General features: G+C 32.1%; 3 long non-coding RNA genes across 5 annotated transcripts; 2 read left to right on the forward strand and 1 right to left on the reverse strand.

Moving 5' to 3' along the window:
* Window positions 1–939: 939 nt before the first annotated feature.
* Window positions 940–2,917, reverse strand: LOC105332206 (uncharacterized). The gene is made up of 4 exons (XR_010707825.1): window positions 2,680–2,917; window positions 2,247–2,333; window positions 1,526–1,717; window positions 940–1,420 (listed from the first exon to the last, which is right to left on the reverse strand). It is a non-coding gene; the product is annotated as an uncharacterized lncRNA (long non-coding RNA).
* On the forward strand, window positions 2,845–5,983 carry LOC136270117 (uncharacterized). Its single transcript, XR_010707826.1, has 2 exons — window positions 2,845–2,965; window positions 5,410–5,983. It is a non-coding gene; the product is annotated as an uncharacterized lncRNA (long non-coding RNA).
* Window positions 5,984–8,462: 2,479 nt separating this feature from the next.
* LOC117684672 (uncharacterized) lies at window positions 8,463–17,958 on the forward strand. Of its 3 annotated transcripts, XR_004598381.2 has the most exons (6): window positions 13,706–13,858; window positions 14,008–14,311; window positions 14,508–14,977; window positions 15,411–16,195; window positions 16,364–16,663; window positions 17,192–17,958. It is a non-coding gene; the product is annotated as an uncharacterized lncRNA (long non-coding RNA). The 3 variants fall into 3 exon arrangements; XR_010707680.1 differs by lacking the exon at window positions 13,706–13,858 and adding an exon at window positions 8,463–8,566 and having other exon boundaries at window positions 14,508–16,195; XR_010707679.1 differs by having other exon boundaries at window positions 14,508–16,195.
* Window positions 17,959–21,147: the final 3,189 nt, after the last annotated feature.

Consider the following 21,147-nt stretch of genomic DNA (forward strand, 5'->3'; position numbering starts at 1 on the left):
AATTTTTTGTTTATAACAATTCGAAGAATTTTTTGGTTCGTATATTGCAAAAGATATATAGTAGAGCTCTTTAGATATATCTTAGTGTTGTACTTGAAATACCAAATTAACAAATAAGTTGCCAAAAATGTCTTCTGAACAAGGTACGGTTATTTCACGCTTTCCCTGTTTTATAAAATATGAATTGGAATACTAGCACCGTCCATCTTGCTCATTGTTTTAGACCCATATCATGCATTTTTTGTTAAATGAAAAAACGCCCAATTTTTTATTTGGTCGATACTAAGATACAATCAATTCATCATAACATGTTTGAAGAAAACTTGCTACATATAAATTAAAAAGTGACTTAGTGAAAGTTATCTTTCTTTAATAATACATTTAATAATACATGAACAAAGGGGAAAATCAACAGATATATAAAGAAACTGCCATTAAGTTACAAGTATCACTAGGTGAAATGTCGTACAACAAAATATTAACTGCATACATTATCAATATCATTAATTAAGAGTTACTTTTAAGACATGTATCTTCAATATTTGAAGAAAAAGAGTCTGGTTGAAAAGTCGGAAACAAGCAAGAGCTGGGCGGTGTAACAGTCGTAGTTCCAACACTATCTCTACTTGTCAGACCTGTGCCACTGTCTTCCGTGTAACCTTCTGGATGGGAGTTTTTGTAGAAGTTCGTGTTCAATATGGCGCTCATGATGACGAGACTCGCCAACTTCCTGCGGTTGCGTCACCGATGACGCTGTAGAACTTGCCGAGGACATCGTCCCTTTCTATACTCGAATTTATTTTAGACCCATATCATGCATTTTTTGTTTAATGCAAAACGCCCAATTTTTTATTTAATCGATACTAAAATACAATCAATTCATCACAACATGTTTGAACAATACTTGCTACATATAAATTAAAAAGTGACTTAACTTAGTGAAAGTTATCTTTCTTTAATAATACATTTAATAATACATGAACAACAGATATATAAAGAAATTGCCATTAATTACAAGTATCACTCGGTGAAATGTCGTACAACAAAATAACTGCATACATTATTAATATCATTAATTAAGAGTTACTTTTAAGACGTGTATCTTCAATATTTGAAGAAAAAGAGTCTGGTTGAAAAGTCGGAAACAAGTCAGAGCTGGGGGGTGTAACAGTCGTAGTTCCAACACTATCTCTACTTGTCAGACCTGTGTCACTGTCTTCCGTGTAACTTTCTGGATGGGAGTTTTTTAGAAGTTCGTGTTCAATATGGCGCTCATGATGACGAGACTCGCCGACTTCCTGCGGTTGCGTCACCGATGACGCTGTAGAACTTGACGAAGTCATCGTCCCTTCTATACTCGAATTTCCCGAATCGAAGGACTCCTTTTTATCTAATAACGTCTTTTTTTCAGATTCAAAATCTAAAGGAAAAGGAAATAACAAAAATTTAACAACATGCAAATTTATAGTTTTTGTGAATTCAAACAGGTAACAATATTTTGCAAAAGGATGTGAACCGTACTCACGCAATGCAGTTGCAGGCGTAGACATACTTGTAATGTTGTAGGCCACGTGTTTATCATCACATGGATTAGTTATAAAGGTATTTTTTCTACGGTTGTATTTGGAACAACAGAAGTAAAAGAAAAGTCCAATCAAGAAAACTAAGATCAGCAACAGTATAGAGACGATAAGCCAGAGTGGAATTGCCAAGTTTTCTAAATCGAAGAAGAAAAAAATTGTAAGTTAAATGTAATTTATATCTGAGATACATGTATACAAGTCACAGTCTCATATAATTTATACACACTAGTATCTGCAGTAACCCCCCCCCCCCCCCCCCCGTCCAATTCTTGTTGCAATTGGCCCTTTATATAATATGAATAATAATTACAATTTTATTGATGAAAATTTTCAAGTTTATATATGGGAATAAAACAGCATTTTTTGTTTGACAAACATGTGTATTTTAAATAACCATGATGAAGTTTTAACAATTAAATGTCACCGAAAATAGTAATCTTCTAAACAAAACACTGGTATGTTTTCTTGATTTACAAACAAAAGAAGAGATAAAGAAAATGAATATTTAAAACCCACTCCACTTAAAGATATAAATAATTACAAGCATTTATAAAAAAAAAAACAAAAAACAAAAAACAAAAACAAAATGTGAATCTATTTCCGTTCCAGGTGATTCCCTTAATGCTTTGTGACTTATTTTTAAACCTTATATTAGGAACACACCTTGCATGGTCTCCTTGAGATTTGCCCTCGTTAAATTACGATGTGTTTCTTGTGTCGTTGCAGGGGTGCTTGGTCCTTGAATGATATCTATTTATACAACAAATAGTCATATAGATAAATCCATATCATAAAGTCATTTTGGATATTACACCATACAGTGCCTAGCAAATAAGTAAACAATAAGATGTTTACATTAATATGATATTTGAAAATAATAAAACCAAATAGTTTTGACATTAACATCGTTTAAAAAATATTAGAGCCGATTAAAGTAAGAAAACTTTTTTATATTTTGGATATGGTGCAGAGGGCGGGCGGTATTCTATACATTGATTTAAGAAAGTAAGAACAGAAGAAGAGGAAACCAAGCAATTGAAAATTAAAAAAAATATTCAAAGAACAATAATTATAATTCAAATAACAATGTGATTACCTTTACAATAAGAAGTACACTGGTCTGGCAAGTCCTTGGAAAAGCAGAGATCGTCACTACAATACAAGCACCTATAGTCGTCAGTATCACAATATTGATGAGGAAAAGTACACAAATCCTGTCCACAATTAAATTGAAATCCTGGACCTGGCTGACTTTGATAATCCAACCCGAACGAGGAAATACCACAAAAGACAACCGCGACCACACAACACTTCCAAACGGAACCCATCCCAGAATCAGTATGACGAGTTCATAGTTTCCCGCGAGATAAAAATAGCATAGGGTATTTCCATTCATATATTTAAAAGAAATGTTTACTTACTCTGTGGAATTTATGTTGCATACCTTTATAATGTAAAACATATATGCATTATATTATAGTCCTATAAGTCTGTAAAGTATGGTATAAAATTGTATATCTTGCTTAATCATGAGTGTTTTCTTTAAAGCAACTCTATTTGTAGATTACATGAATTTCCGTAATCTATATTTAGATTTTCTTCGTGAAGTTTATTTTCAAAGACAGCTAATTTAAAATTTCGTAATGTTATTTTTCACGTACTTTGTTTGTCACAACGCACTTTAAGTAATTTCTTACTACGAAAATATTTTCAAATTGCTTTAATTTTGGGACCAAGTCAACGTACAGTGTACTTTGAAAAAAAAGAAAAGAAAATTTATTCTCAAATGCGAAAAAACTATGCAGACTTTGGTCAAAATATTTGATACCTTTTAATACAATAATTATTTTTACATTGTTATGCCCTGTGGGATAATTAAAAAAAACTAAGGGATTCGTAGCAAATTTGATAAACAGTTTCTCCATTAAAATTGGTTTCTAATTAGCTCACGTATTTACATATAAAGATTTGAACTATTCCTTTTTTTATCTTTTTATGTATGCAGCAAATTTATTCCTTTAAAATGATTTCTTACTAATACATGGGTATTCGGTACAAACTGACACTGGGCTACATGTATGTGAGAACAGAAAATATTAATACTATGGAGATCAATATATAACGTATCTAAAAATGCTTAAATAAATATACGTTAAATATGGAATTCAGAGAGCTATCTTTGCAAAATTACAACTTTCAATATTAAGTAAGTGTACAGCCATACCTTGTATGTACACCGCTACACGCTTATCACCTCACCTTCAGTCATTAAAATAAAATTGCAAACTAAATGTGCATCCGCATATTATTCTTCTTCTGAAAACTATAATTCATCTTGTATTTTAATAGATTGTGTATTCATTGTTGACCTAAAATTAAATTACTGCTGACTGATTTTCTTAGCTTTTTAAAAAGCTAACCTTTGTAAAGTGATATATTAGTTTGAATTTGAGGGAAGGGTGCAACGCTTAATGATATTTGTATCATTAAGCGGTGTTTTATCATTAGAGGTTGATACAGGGGTTTGTGTCATATTCTCAACTGAAACTTGTGTGGATGTATCTTCTAATTGTGTAGATTCAAATTTATTCAAATCATGGTTCCCGGGGAAGGATGGGCCACAATAAAGGATGAATTTTTAGAAGGAATTTATAGAAAAAATTCATTTAATTTTTTTCTCTTAAACCAATCGGCCAGAAAAGCTGTAACTTGTGGGAAGCATTCCCATGTAACGTTGATTCAAGTTCGTTCAAACCATGATTATCAGGGGTAGTATTGAGCAACAAATGGGGGAGGGGTAAATATATACATAGGACTATATAGATATAAATCTTTAAAAATCATCTGGAAAAGCATTCGGCCAAAAAAGCTGAAACTTGTTTGAAAGCGCAGAATGTGTTGATCAAATCACGATTCTCTGGAGAATGGTACTATTGAATACAATCTTCAAATAAGTTTCGCAGACCACGCCACAAAACCTTTTCTTCAAATGTTTCCCGACTCCGAAATTGCAAAAATGCAAAATATATTACTAAAACTAAAACTTCAGCAATTATAAACAAAATGGCAAAGATGTTAGACAATGCATGGCATTAGATTTAAAGAGGAAGGAAAGTCAAAAACATATTATATTTATATTGATAAAGTGGTTTAAATTATCTCATGTTGTCATGCTGTTTTGAAAATAAACTACATAATTAAGCTTAAATGCAAGTTTGAAGTTAGAAAAATCGTTTCAAATCCAGAAAGAATGCTTAACATGTTTGCACAAGGTGGTTATCTATAGGTGTGTGCCTAACTAAACTTATTGAACAATGGGTCCCATATTTTGAATTCAAAATGAAAGATGATGTCAAACATAGAAGTGATACACGACCAAAAAAAAAAGATGCGAAACAGGTCAGTGAATCAAATGTAGTTTGTGAACAAAATGTGATTGTAAAAGCAAGACTTGTACAAAACAAAAATGTTCAAACGGTAGAGAAAAATCTTCAGTACAGAAACAACAGACAGTTCTCTGTTTTGCAAGTCAAACAAGCTCAACATCTGTTAAGAAAACAAATAAATCAATTCCAAAGTCTGATGTTTGGTAAAGGAACTGGATTACAAGAAGAAAAGAGAACATATACTAGTATACGGGAACAAGGTTTTACAAACTTTTGTTATGTAGACGTAGTGCAGTGTATGCTGTGTTTTTGAAATTGTGTCCAAATTGCTTTTTAACTTTTTGTGCAAGATCTACTGTACTTAATTGTCAAGATATTTTGAATCTGATACTGTTATGCTGATTTCACAGTTTGACTTTATTACTTGTACTATGCTCTAGACCCAGGGGACTTATATATACGAACTGCAGCGGATTCAATACTATTGTCTCTTTACAAAGAAATTTTACAGCCTTATTAAACCTGACTGTATTGCTAAAGGAGAAAATATTTTAGGAGTGAATTACAAAAATAAGGATGAACAATTTCCCAATGAAAGCCTAGTAGTAGGGTATGAGATGAAATATTTCCTAGAAAAGCTTAAACAAATTGGAAAAGATGAATTTTATAGACACGTTCGGGAATACTAAATGACAGCTTTGGATTACACGAAACAAAAATTGCCCTGGTCAGATATTGCCCCAAAACATGCAGCAGTAGCTTCTATTGTAAAAAGGAGTGATCAGTCATTTGATTCTGTGTTGTATTTTGCAGATAAATTTGAGCATTTCTTAAAGAAAGAGGGTACTACAACAGCAGTATTGAAGAATAATCTTCAAACAGAAATGAATTCCTACCAGTCTGATAAATTGTCAGAAGTGGACTTGAGATTACCCATCACTGAGTGCTGGTTTGGTATTGGGCTGATTAAAAATGAGTTAAGAGAAGTAAAATTCAAAGTACTTTCAGATTTAATGAAGTCTATACTTTGTATTTTTCACAGTAATGCGAGTTGTGTGCGAGTTTTCCTTAGTTACGAAGAACCACACTGATTTCAAAGGACCCATGAAAACTTCAACACTAGAATGAATCCTTGTGAACAATATGAACATGTCCTTTAAAGGAAAACTTTGTTATCAAAAGCAATTCACTTAGGAATTCATTAAAAGGGCAAAGAGTGCCACCTTTATGTCTTGATCACAATATGTCTAATATACGTAATGTTTAATTTTTTGGAATAAAAGATTAAGATATTGACATGAAATAGAAGATAAACTAAATTCAATGTCATTTTGTCCTTAATCGTAATGTCCATTTCTTGAATTGTTATTATGTAATTTATTATAAACAGCAGCTTATAGTAAATGCACCCAACATTTTGCCTTTACAATACCCTGATAGCTGAAGAGGATTAGAAAGTGCAAAGGCTATTAAATTCAGCAATATCCTCGATCGGGTTCAAACTTTCATTTTACACATTGACAAGTGACCCTTAATTAAAGACCTGCAGGCCTCTTTTTGCCAATAATTTACAATGTTTGCCCCCTGGAGCTAGGGTATCGATAATCTAAGACTCCTCCGACTCTTCCCCACCTTTTTATGAATTGATCTTTGAAAACGTCAAATAATAAAATCGGGGTAACAGAGGACTTTCGGATTAGGATTTAGACTACAAAATGAAGCTTAATATGCATATATGAGACTCCCTGGCACTTCCATCTGTGAAGACAGCAAAGAATGGAGAGCCACTGCGACAGCGATGTTTTGAATACAATATTGAAACTGTCAGATTAAAAAGAAAAGTTGATCAGCTTAAGATTAGTGAAAAACAGTTTGAGAACTTATTGAATTACAAAAGAGTTATCTTGAAAAGCTGTTTCCATACATGACTGCTAATTTGTGGATATCAGATTGGCTGATCATACACACCTACGTGTTAAAAATACAACTGTTTAGTGGTAATTACATTATCAAATGTTTATCTGTATTACAAACTTTAATAATTACACTAAAAATTATATAAATTTACCAATATAACATGTATATTTTTTCTAGAATCTAATCAAGTTATCACACATAATAACAAATAGTTCAACATCTTTATTTCTAAACTGAGGCATTTACAGTTACTGTAGCAATTCAAACAAAAAGATTGTTTTAAATCGTCGTTTTGTTACATCTTGCCCTGAGTAGACAAGAATAAATCAATAAGAATCCGGAAAGATTCACTGGAAAAAGGAAACACATTCAAGACTTAAACAGACACATGGGTAATTGAATGTGCACATGTCAATGTCAACTAACAGGTAACTTAACTCGGAAAGACCTCTTGCACTCTTTATACATTGATGCAGCTGAGTATGCAATAGAAAAGGGGTAACCACGACTTTAAAAATAAAGATGTCAGAGGTCTAGATCTTTTAAGCTGCGAAAACAACTTGAAAAAAGCTTCATAAATTTAATACACTGTTTCAGAGGTACGAAGGACATGAAAATGAGCGTCAAGTATTAACAGCATAAGATTGTCACTTTAAAAACAGTCATCTCAAAATACCAAATTTTAAAAATGTTAAAAAACTAGAACAGGAATATGCGGATAGCGACGTTCTGAATAATGCCAATGCGCTGCTTGCAAAAGAACACGATGACGTCATTTTCCTTTGCATATAAATCTCATGAGCGAATATTTGTTTATTGGTTAATTGTTGAAAAACCCTCTGAAAAATTAAGTGAAAAAGTCCAGTGGTGAGCTACATTGAGGCATTGTAAGCACGTGCTTACAACAGTTTTTTTTTTACTGAATCTCAAATTTTTCACAAGCAATAGTTATTTTTTCATTGTCAATCCGACAACCTTTTGTGTTTCAGCCGAACTTTTCCTACAACATCCCGAACCAGTTATACTCTTTCCGATTTCGGAAATATAGACAGAGTCGTAAGTTTAAAATTTAGAGCTACATGTATATTAGTACAAATTCACAACTTTCGTATTTGGAGGTTAGATTTTTTTCCTCCAAAAGAGGATACTTTCCCAAACTGTGCTCTGAAAAAGCTGGCTGCTACTTTACATTTCATTACAATCAATTGATCAGCGCATCAATGAGTATATCAAAATGAAACAGCACTGCTTTTTTAGAAACTTCAATTTATATTTTAGAGGTATTTCCTTGATTCTTTGATGTTTTTGTTCCAATAAATTTTAAGATAAAATAAAAATGTGTATCTATTAACTAAAGAGCATATTCTGTTGGTACAATATGACTGTTAAAAACTAATATATTGTACTATAAATCAAAACTACTTGTACTGGAAAAATGAAAATGTTGGGGTTGGTGCGTGGGGGTTTAGCCCCCTCTCCCCACATCTCCCTGCTTACAAATATTTTATCCCTAGTTACGCCACTGAAGAGACTTCAATTAAGTTTTGATCCGTGCATGTGTATTTTCGCTATCGCAAGACATGATGATTGAACTTTGAGCGAGATAATGTTTTATATAGTTACACTGCACGGAGTGGAAAGGAGCAGAATCTGATACGCGTCAAAAACAATAATCTGAGGGTAAGTGCCAGCATACTAGTACATGTATTACACAAATAATATAGAGCACAATGGTTGCAGTTGATATGAGTGAAGCTGAGATAAAAATATCCCCATTTTTGTATCTTTGCTACAAAAGCACGAGACTTTTTAACCAAATCGAAACTAAAATGGCGAAGAAAGATGATGATAAATCAGGCATTCGAAGATTCTTCACTATTGTAACGTCCCCTATCTGGGTGCCAGTGGCGGCCGCAGGGTCCCTGGCGGCGGCACCATTCCAGGCTGTCGGGGACTCCATCGATGTAGCCGATAAAACAAAATCCGCAGGAGCAGGATTATCTAGTTACCCTGGGAACGCCATCGTCAGAGTCGTGTCGAATCCATTCAAGGCTGTCGCCGAAGTTGGAGAAGCAATGTGGGGAAAAGACTAATGATTATCGGTAATTAGTCATAAACAGTGTTTTCGGGGGATAATTACACTACCTACATGTTTACATGCAGTAAAAGGTTGTTTACTACATCATTCTATCTGAAATACACAGCGTTATTTTTTTAAGTATTGGTTTCCTTATTTAAAGAGGTAGAGTATACATGGCAAAATTGACTTGAGTTGGTGAAACAGAAAGTCAAGGCGAATGTGATTGTAATCATGCTAAAATAAATATTTTTATATATTGTCGTAAGTAGAGAAATAATAACAAAATAAAAAAGATTTAACCATTTAATTCAATCCATTCTTCCAAATGTGTATATATGTTTTTTTGTGAACTTGAAATATCTATGATTCGGCCTCATTAAAAGCTCTATTTTTAGACATTGACTTGGTTGCTAAATATTGATAGAATGTAATAGATAAAGTTAGAAAAGAACTTAATTTACAATCGAGTTGAGTACAAGGACTCTGATGATTTTGCCGATCAACCTTTAATGTCAACCAGTTTCTAAAATTTGTCAATAACCTGTAGCTATGTGAAACAGAACTTGACTATATCTTTTTTCCTTGTAACGTAAAAATACACACCCTACCTAATACCACACAAGATAAACATCGCCGCAGTCTTGAATTTTTGTATGATAGTGACATCGGCTCATACTTATGTTTGGTTTTCAAGAATATCAGTTCATGTAGGAAGTAAAATTATATTGTCTGTTGTTTTGACCCAAAATAACAGTATCCTATTCTCAAAATAGCAAATTGTAAAAGATACCGAGACAAAAACATTTCGATGACAGTGCATAAATTCTGATAGAAACAAATCTCCTAGACCTCATCGATTACGGAAGAAGGTCATGGGTTGATTTCAACAACAAAAAATGTCTTCAATTTGTTTAATTACAAAATACACAATGTTAAATTCTCAAATTCTCAATATTCTTTTTAATTTCAGAGAAACAGATGCCAAGCTTCATGTTTTGTTTCTTTTTTAAATACAGAACACACATTTGAATATGTTATGTTCGAGTAAATGAAGAAATGATCATGATTTGTTATATTTGAAATTTGGAAGTTCATTTGTATTCTTGTACCTTTAAAAAGTGTATGTATGATCTGTATTCATTCCATATTCACAAAATTCACGGATTGCAAAAAAAGAAGAAGAAGAAAATAATTAAAAACAATTGGTAATAATTCGTAATTAATTTTTTTCGTCACTTGCATTCTTGTATTTGTAAAGAGTATTTTAGATTTCTAAGTATTCACATGATCTTTAACAATTGTTTTATTATATTTTTTTAAATTAAAATAACTAAATCATTAAAAACAAACGAATTCTACTTGTATTTTCTTTACTTGTGTATGTTGTTCCGGATAAGTAGTAATACATTAATTAATTAATAAGGGTTTTGCGACTACTTTATTCAGAGCTATTTTCGCCCTCTGTTATGTTCGCCAATCTTCACCTTCAAACAGTTTCCAACCGTGTTGAATTCGCCCTAAAGATTTTGTTAAAAGAGAAATAATATAAGATAATATTATATCATATAATGTAAGTACAAGAAATGAATTTTTATTCATTAAACAATGTCTTGAATGTATGGGTCTGCTTTGGAATCGGCAAATTTTGGCAATAAATTGACATTTACAAAGTAGTAATGTGTTCTTTCTTTTTCATAGTGTCTTAGAATTTCCATGGAAGTGGATCGGTAAAATTTAAAAGAGAGTTTCAATAATGTTCTGATTTTTGGTCTTGTTCATAAACACTCGTTGCAGACATCTCGCCATAATTTGTTACATGTATTTTCTTTTCTGGATGAATGAGACTACAGTTGTATTGAAAAGGAGACCACAGTTCTATATGAAGGTTTTTTTTTTCGTGGTGACCTTTATATTTGGAGCAGTTCAATTTTGTATTTTTTCTTCGTATTCATATGTCTCTTAATCATCCATTATCGAAGAGAATATACAAGGTATGGCAGTTACACTAGAGGTTTTGCTTAAAGTAACCTTAAACGTAAACTATGACCCTTAGATTACAAATACTTGAACGTTTGAGTATGACCTTTAGATTGCAGTTATTAGGTGTGACCTCTAAAGGGAAGGCGGCAATCTCTTAAATCATTTTTTCTGATATAACGCTCACTGGCTATATACATGTGATTGACCTTTGTTCTCAGATCATACCGACAGTGTATAGCTACATGTATGTCTTGTTGAAAATTAAATTATTTTGAATATTAGTTACCGTTAAACAAATGGTCTTTTGAAAACAGATGTAAAATTTTGACGAGGTAAGATTTAAAGAGTCTAGGTGTTAAAATATTGGTGTGTAAATGACCCCTTCCCCTTTTCCTTCAACCAATAATTAGCAAAAAAATCGATATTTGTCAGTTGACAGAAATTGGTAACTTAAGGGGGATGTGCGGCCATTTTGTACATTTGAGGATGAACATGTAAACATTACTTGAATTTGCTTGTTTCTGTAAAATAAAACTACCAAATTTGTTGTTAAAAGATGAAAACACAATAGTTATGTGATACTAGATATTGTTTTGTATGCAAATAATGCATTCTGTCCACTCTACAACCATTTATTGAGAAAAGGGTCAAAGCTTGCTTGTTTAATTTCAAAACTTTGTCTCAAAATAATGTACCATATTCTTAAAAGTCTGAAAAACTATCAATTCTTACGGGTTATATTTGTGTTTATGGAAGTACATTGAAGTTATATATCTTCATTAAAAAAAATATGTTAAGATTTTACATTTAAAACAATTTAATTTTTTTTTAGCCCTAATCCACTTCTGAAATGAACTTACGATAGCGTATTCTTTAAGATATGAAAAAAATCAACCTGCGACTGGTTTAGATTGTTTTGAATTCACTTTTTAACTTTTTTTCCACATAGAAATATAAAGTCAATGTGCCTCTATACACACGAGTTTTTTTTTCTTGTTCTAAAAAAAAAAATCACAGGCTCACTGATAAAAATAGGTTGCCCTAGTTTGAGGCAAAGTTACAACATTAATGTGCAAGATTCAACCATTTTCTCGACAAATGGTTGTAGATATGAGACCAATGAAGTCCTTTTATATTGTTTCAGATATTTAAATTTTCAAAATAAGTTTGCAGCTGCGCGGTTCTACAGCTGCTTTAAGTGATTTAAGGAGCATTGTTCCGTTCTTGTGTGCGTAATTTGCACACAAATCACTATGTAAAAAATAATATTTGTTGCTTTTCTTTATCTTTTGGCAAAAGTGTTGGTCGGTTTTGGGCAGAGACAAGTCCTCACATTTTTATTCGTAAATGTACAAGATGGTTGCACACCCATTAAGATTCTAATAAATTAGCTTTTCTCTATACATTATGATTATACAAAAAAAAGTTTGATTGCATGGTATTTATTTAAATCCAGCTTCCATTTATGGACACTTTTACAGAAGTTACTCTTTGACTTTATTAATACTAGTCAAAAAACGATGTTTATCTAACCAGATTTATATTTCCTAGCAAAAGACTTTTGAAGGTTGCTATTTGATTCTTCGACAGACTCTTACCCCATCAATATACTTTATTCCCTCAGAAAAGTAGCCTTGAAGGTCCTACATTACCCACTCATTAAGCTAAATACTGCATTAAATCTGATACCTGATATGACATTAAATTTACTTTTCTACAAACGGGTCTAAAAACCAAATGTAACACTGTGCCAAGGTGGCATTTTTTCCACCCGCTTGAGATGTAGTTTCGGAAAAACCCATATAAACCAAATGATAGACCATTGTCTAGAGAGTATATATCCACCTTTGTTTTAGTGTGTTTCACCTGACAGGTGAGATATTTACCTTTAAATAATTAATATCCCATAGGAATATAATAATTACTAGAGACGAAACGATTCTCCTAGAGGAAATATTGACAATTCTAAAGGATATTCTAAAAATCCTATAGGAATTATAGTTCCTACAGGAGAAAGCTATTTCCTGTAGGAATTTGATTCAGACAGGTAGTTTTCCTATAGTAAATTAAGATTTTTCTTTTGGATTTTATTAAATCCTATCAGAATTAAAATTCCTGTTTGAAGTTCTTGTATTCCGATAGGAAATTCAATTTTTCTATAAGAATATTGTTTTACCTATTGGAAAAATTATTTTCCTGTAGGAATGTAGTTTTGAAAGGTAAATGTCTCACCTGGCAGGTGAGATACAATGATGACAAAGGTGGTTGTGAACTCATTAAGCAATGGTCTATATCATATGGCATATTTGAATTTTTCGATATATGCAGCTTAGATGGGTGCAAAAATGCAACCTTGGCACTGGCATAATTATCCGGCACAGTGTTCTGTGTTCTACATGTAGCTGCAAGTAAATAAACTTGCTCACACTTAAATAATTTCGATTTATATATCCTGCAAAAAGTTCTTAACTGTAGATACCAATATTATTGTAAGTATACGAAGAAAAAAACCTTTATAATTTGGACCAGCATAAAAAATCTATCCTTTTACATGTATCCAATGCAATAGTTTCAAGAGTTATTGAACTTTGACAAACTGCCAATAGCAGATGTTCTTTGAACATACACATGCATAACTTGTTGGATATTATTTGAAATTTTTTTTTTACTGTTGACAGAATTTTGTTATGGCGATTTGAAGTCACAAGGTTGAAATTTATATAAAGGTAAACATTCTAACGACGCAACTTCAACGACTCAAATAAAAACATGCAAATTATTATGCAATATCTGCAAAAATCCGCAGAGACCCGGAAATATTTGCATATGCATTGCAGGCGGAAGTCTGACCTTCGGTAGAGATAAAAGGGTTTTTAGAACTGTTGTTTGCAGAAAATAGAGCGAAAAACAAGGTAAATATTGAATGTTTATAACTATATGGGCCTTTTACATTTTTTTTAGATACGCAGTTAGATCTTTATACACTTTTTGCATTGAAACAATTGACTTTATTAGAAACATCACTGTATCATGTGTTCTTTTATTATCAATGTTAAAAAAGAACAAGAAGAATTGACCAAAACGAAACAAGAATGGCTGAAAACGATGAAAACAAAACTATTCGGAAAGTGTTTACGGTTGTGACGTCTCCTCTCTGGGTCCCAGTTGCGGCGGTAGGATCACTGGTAGCTGCACCAATCCAAGCTGTGAAAGACTCCAAGGAAGTGGCCGAGAAAACGGATTCTGCGGGAGCTGGAGTGTCTAGCTACCCAGGGAACGCCGTGGTCCGACTCGTGACAAATCCCTTTAAGGGCGTGGTCAAAGTTGGAGAAGCATTGTGGGGCAAGGACGATAAATAAGTAGAGGTAGTCCCTTTGTGGTTTATTTTGTTTATAATTGCGTGATAATTATATAAAGGCTGAAAATTTCTTTAAGGGTTAGGAGTTGAAACAGATTTATTACACATAGATTGTCAGTAAGAACATCCTCTTCCTTAGAATAAATTCAAAATGAATTTAGAAATTAATTTATTAATTGTACATTATTATATTTTTATTTCAGAAAACCCAGCATCCTGCTTGATACTAATACAGAACAAACATCTGATGGTACTCATATTGACTTTATTATGATTATAAATGATCATTTTTCACTTATTGTTTAAACATATCTAAACATCGTTTCAGTGCTTTGTTTGAATAAATTTGAGATTAATATGTGTTTTCATTTTAATTTTATGTACGTTGTGTAACAAAACGTAAGTTATATTAACATCCATTACACGTGGTTTCTTACATATTCTTGGGCATTAATTATTTTGGATTTTAAGGAAACCACACTTTCACTGATGCATACATTCGTGGACAATGATCCTATCAATACATATAGGATCTCTTATGATTTGCGATGGTATATGAATTTTATCCAACCAGTTGTTTGCTGATTATCCCTGAAACTTGGTTCTATTTTTTTATTCAAGATCTGTCAACTAAACAAAATGGAAACCGTAGGTACATGAGCAAACTTTGGTGGTAAGATTTTTTTGTTTGGTCTCATGGATCTATAGTGTCAATGATTCCAGTAACCTTCGTCAAAGTACAAAGGCAGCTAACAATCTTGTCAACCCAACTCCTAAAAACTAACCACGGCAGAATGTTGCATGTAACTTAAAACCTTTGACATAAAGGTATGATAAATTATTCCAATCGTGATTTATCAATTATCTGTGGGTTCTACAATATTGGTTACTTTTCGTATTTAGTGGATTTCATTGTTGAGTTGTTCCCTGAAGTTTAATCTTTATTGAGGTTCATCATGTAATTACACATTTTATCACATTTTTTAAATTTAAATAAGAAATCTCGTGGTGAAAGAACATATAGTGTAATATCAATCGTTTATCCCATGAGTGATATCAACTGTATACTGAGATAAAATGATGAAATGTGTTCCATTTAATTTTAGGTTGACAGATTTTGATTTTTTGAACCCCTCCCGTATTTATTACCTGGTTAGCTATACAGAAACTGACAGTGGCTGAAATTTACACGATTCAGCTCTAACCAGTTTATCCATCGAAAGCGAAAAAAAAATGACGGACTGCACAACAAAATTATGATGATGCCAGACTAAAATTCACATAAAGACGACTTGCCTATTGCTTTTATCTTAATGAATGATGTACATTAACAGAAAATTAGTAACTACTTGTGTAATACTATTTACGATAAATTTGTTTACAGAAAACTGTAAATATAAACAACAAAATGCTTTCCTTGTCTCTACCTTCATATCCCGGCCGGATGAATCACCAAAGAAAGCATTGTATTGTTTAGGTTTGTCACGATACAGATAAAACTTTGCTGTTTACCTAAAAATATAAATGCAGACATAGTATAATTAATTTCACTGATATGGATATTGATACGTTTCAGGTAAAAAAGATTGCCGCGTTTCATGTTTTCTAGTATTGAATTGAATTTGATAGAGTACGACCAAACCAGATTAAATACATTAAGGTACTCTGGTTCTTTTTTTTTTTAGTTATTCGAACCAAAATATCAGTGTATTGAAACTATATACTAGAAGGTATACACGCTGTAACAATGTTAAGCCGATAAGGGTTGAAATATCTGCAATATTTTCCGATTGATCCGCGCATGTGTTTTACACTACCGGAAGACTAAGCTTAGCAGAGATAAAGAATTTTTGGTTTTTTATGTTTTATTGAAGAACGTAGAAAAAGAAAGGTAAATTCTTAACTCTAATTTAATGTTTCCTTTTATGATTCTTGTACATGTATTAAAATATCAATTATATGCAAGTCTGGATTTTCGGAAAAAGTAAAGTTGGAGTTAAAAAAAAAACTTTTGCAAAACTCAATTTGAAAAAAAAATATCATTGTCAATCTACTACAGGGCACTTATTCAAAACGAAACTAGAATGGCGGAAAATGAAGAGAACAAAACTATTCGAAAAGTTTTCACAATTGTGACGTCTCCTCTCTGGGTCCCTGTTGCGGCGGTAGGATCACTGGTAGCTGCGCCAATCCAAGCTGTGAAAGACTCCAAGGAAGTGGCCGAGAAAACGGATTCTGATGCAATGGGAGTATCCAGCTACCCAGGAAACGCCGTGGTCCGAATTGTGACGAATCCGTTCAAGGGTGTGGTCAGAGTTGGAGAGGCATTGTGGGGCAAGGACGATAAATGAATTGATGTGTACGTATGATTGTATTCTCCTCTTTTTTCTTTTCTTAATTTGCAATCATACCTCGTTAAGGTAACGATAGTTTTGGTGTGCAAATTTTGGATAAGTTTCATATAATATATTTGGCTTATAAATGAGTAAAGTAAACATTATTTACTCTGTTATAATTTCATACTTCGTGATGAGCACGCAGTCTTCAAACCTTCAAACAATTTTAAAGCACAATTGTCAACTTGCAAGGTTAAATAAACGTACGGCAGTGTATCCATAATAAAAAGTTACATGTATATATAAAGAAAAAAAATTTCTTTATTATGTTAATAGTAATGCGTTTCCCTATAAGCTCGATTATTAAATATGATCCCGGTACCGGTGAAAGGCACATTCAATTTTAGTAGAAACTATGCTGGTGAGTTTGAATAGTAAAACCTTGCAAACTATAAATTTTTAATATATTGAAATATGTCTGAAGCGTTTAAAACTTACAAAATAGTATGTAATTATCATATGACTAAACCATTTGTGCAATATATTTTTAGGTTCCAGAGGGGCTCCAGTTACATCACAGATCAACTAAATGAAAATTATGTGTTCACTTACAGTGTTTTGAAGTAGATTAGTCTTCTGTGATGTCATATATTTTGTAAAACTTTGAAATCTTTGAAATTTTGCAGGATAGTTTTATATATCTTAAGTTAATGAAACCACACGTAGGTAATTAGAATTATTTGTATATAATAAGATACCTTGGCATCTTATTTTTTTTTCTTCTAAATTTCAAATTTTGATACATTTTTTTCTAATATGCTATTATTCTAATATGCTATTATTCTAACATGCTATCATATATAACTCTTTTTTCTGACTTTTCTATCAGTTGTATGTTTAAAAATGATATAATTTTTAAAATCCCAATACCCTTTTCGTAGTTTTAGTTTTCTAGCACAGTTGACAGTAAAATTAAACTTGATATACAAATTTCTGATTTTAACAAAAAATTATGATTTCCGATTCAAGAATGTGTTCCACAGTTCCAGTTTTTTGCTAATCTGACATCTTTAAAAAAGTGATGATGTATATTTTAAAAAGAGATTTAATATCATTTAATGAAGGTGAAATCAGTTCTGTTTTTCAGCTTTCGTCGAAGATTTATGACTGTTATGGTTTTTATGTTCTGTAGTTATCGTTATACAGTTATTAATTTAGTCTTCTTTTTGTTTGACGAGACGGAATATGGCCAATTTTGTAAAAAAATTATTGAATATTTTTACTTTTCTTTCTTTTTCAATAAATTTTGAAATCTGTTTTCTGAACTAGTACTATTTAATTTGTTTCTCGAATAAGGGTTGTATTTACACCTATTTCATATGCATCATTTCAACAAATTTTGAAAGAAAATTTTTTTTTCAACGTTATTGGCAGAGATTTTTAAAAACTTTTTGTGAAAAGTAAAATATATAAATCATTGAGGACTTCGGTTTCAGAGGATTGAGCGGACACCTCAATCCCCAAAGAAGAAATAAACAGAGGCCCATGGGTCACATCGCTCACTTTACCAAAATGCCACGATAAAACCAGCCTAATGGAGACATATACAATATTTTTGGACATTATATCTGGAATTGCGCCTTAGGTACTCCATTTCATTACCTTGACATCGCATAAACTCACTTTTGACACTATACATATACTTTTTATAATTGGTTTTACATTCAGTCAACAAGTGCCTTTTACAGTCGCTTCTACATTTGTTATATTCATACATTTTTTCTTTATATTTATCATATAGGTATCTACATTTTTCATCAAACCAGAGTTTATTTTTCATGACATCTTTGCTTCTTTGTATATCAAAAACAGTATGTTTACAGTATGGCTCAAAATATTGTTTAGGCATTGTGTAAATATAGGATCTCCGAGAGATTCTTTTTATCACATGTTTTACCTCATCTTTTGTTAAATCTCAATTGTGTCTATAAATTATAATTGTTAGCCGCACAACAGATTAACAACAAGACGTCAACAACTTTACGCATGGAAAAAGATACCTAAAGATAAAGAAACAAACATTTCATTTTTGAGCATATTTTTATAAATTATAAATTGGAAAAAAATAAAACAGCATTAAATGCTTCCCAGTTATAACTCTACACTTTTCAACTGAATTGTTTTGTTACTTTTTCATTCTACGTCAATCATCCGCCTGAAGCTACGTAATTTTTAATTATGACGTCACGTGGCGTAAAAACACACAGTGGAATATCAAAAATTTATCCCATGAGTGATATTCACTGCATATTGAGATAAACGTGTGATAAAAGTTGAAATAGACTCAGATATATTCACACCTTCTTCCATGGTAGAAACAATACAGTTTAAGTCGTGTAATACATTTTTAAAATCATTTCTCATATTACATAAATGTTTTTGATTCCATGTATAAAAATTGACTGTATCACATACACCATTACTATCATGGGTATTTCCTCCATGTTCTTCTTTCATACATTTGTTAAATGAGAGATAGAACCATTTTAACAAGAGCTTGGACTTAAGGTAGTTGTGTCAAACAGCAATGTAACGTATGCATGTCTATTTCATTGTCAGCCTCTCAGCCATGGCTCTCTCTCAATCGACAAGACTTGTCAGGCTTTTGAGCTAAGCTAAGACTACGCAATCGGTGCATATTTCGCTTGAAACTGCATCATTTTAAAAAATTTTTGACGCAAGAAAAAGATAGCTACGTCCAACCGAAAGTCAGTCTTGTTAAAATGGTTCTAAATAGGGGTATGATCAAACCATTCATTGAAATCGAGTACTTTAAAATCAGTTACATATTTATTCGAATCATAATCGACTACAGCATAATCTGTGACACTAGTTCTCAAGTGAATGTTAAAAGTCAATCTACCATGAGCATCTCCAGGCTTTCTACCATTACATATCCTCAAACCAAAAGACTTGCACATTTCGATCATTATTAACCTCTACCAAAATTATTAACATGTGTATCCTCTGACAAACGTACAGTAAAATAACTATCTGAATCATAATTAAACATACCTCAGAGCGTTTCATATAATTGATTTGATATACAGTCATCTAACTGAGTACCTACCCGACTATTCCAATCCGCAATTAGACTAATAGAACACAAGTCGCTTTAAGTTTAAATAATATTCTCCAGCTCTTCAAAATATACTTATCATAAAATTTGTAATAAGTATTGTTTTCATGTGGTATGTACAGACAACACTATATAAATAGTGTCTGTTTGGGAGGGTAACTGTTGAAATTGACACCCCGAGAAAACCATTGTCAACGGACGCGAAGCGGAGGTTGACAATGGTTTTCGAGGGGTGTCGATTTCAACAGTTACCCTCCCAAACAGACACTATTTATTTTATTATACTGAATGTCTTAATTTTAAAGAAAATTTTACTGCTTTTATATAGAAATGAAGTGAATTCTACGGCGAACCGTACGCGCATTATTTACGCGCATGTAAAAATTCGTTGTGTTACCCGTTGCCAAGTGTGTTGCTAACGCAGAGGGTAATAGAACGGATTACCAACTGCGTCTAAACCAATCAGATTTCAGTATTTAACATGAAAGTATAATAAATAAAAATATCACTGGGACATAACATCAGACCCTTTCAATTTTAACCCATATAGCGGTATCATATACACATTTCAAAACATGTACATGTATGCTTTTAGATATACATTTTTAACTTATAAAATAATACCACCGCCTTTCCCTTTCCTTCTGTGAAACATATTTATATATGTTTAATACATTACTTAATACATGATCTTCATAGTAATCACTTTTATCACCCCAGCATTCGGAAAGAAATACAATGCCCTATTTGAATATAAGATCAACAATTAATAATTAATAATAACATTATTAACATTAAACTTATCTACAATTGAACTATTAACATTCCATGAAAGAATATTTAAACAGGCTGTACAGTCCTGACCGCTATCATTCAGTTCCGCGCTTTGTCCCATAGGACACAGACCACAATTATTTTCCCTCTTATTCCTTTATACAACAATAAATCATATAAAAAATTCCACCGGCTCAAATGAGTTCAAATACAGTATACCTATAGAATGACACTAGTCCAACAACAGAAAATCAATCGAGAGGGGACTGAGATATGGCCCCTAAAATAACTCCTACCATGAAAAATCCACTTTCACTTTGGAATTTGTGTAAAGATTGGCCTCTTTACACCCTTTCTACTGCTATATACGACCCGGAGAGTTATAACAGTGGTAACAGTGACTGCGGCCTCGTTCTAAAGATTTTCGGTTTTATGCATAAATTAGTCATTTTCAATATAATTACACTCATCGATATTCGTTGATAAAATTTTTCTTGTCTTAAATGTCGTTTTAACTAACTCACATTCCTATACAATGTAAATATAAATGGTATGGTATGATACACCTATGATACACCTGTATGATAGAGATTA

Source organism: Magallana gigas, chromosome 7 (assembly GCF_963853765.1).
Source record: "Magallana gigas chromosome 7, xbMagGiga1.1, whole genome shotgun sequence".
NCBI classification, from domain to species: Eukaryota; Metazoa; Mollusca; class Bivalvia; order Ostreida; family Ostreidae; genus Magallana; species Magallana gigas.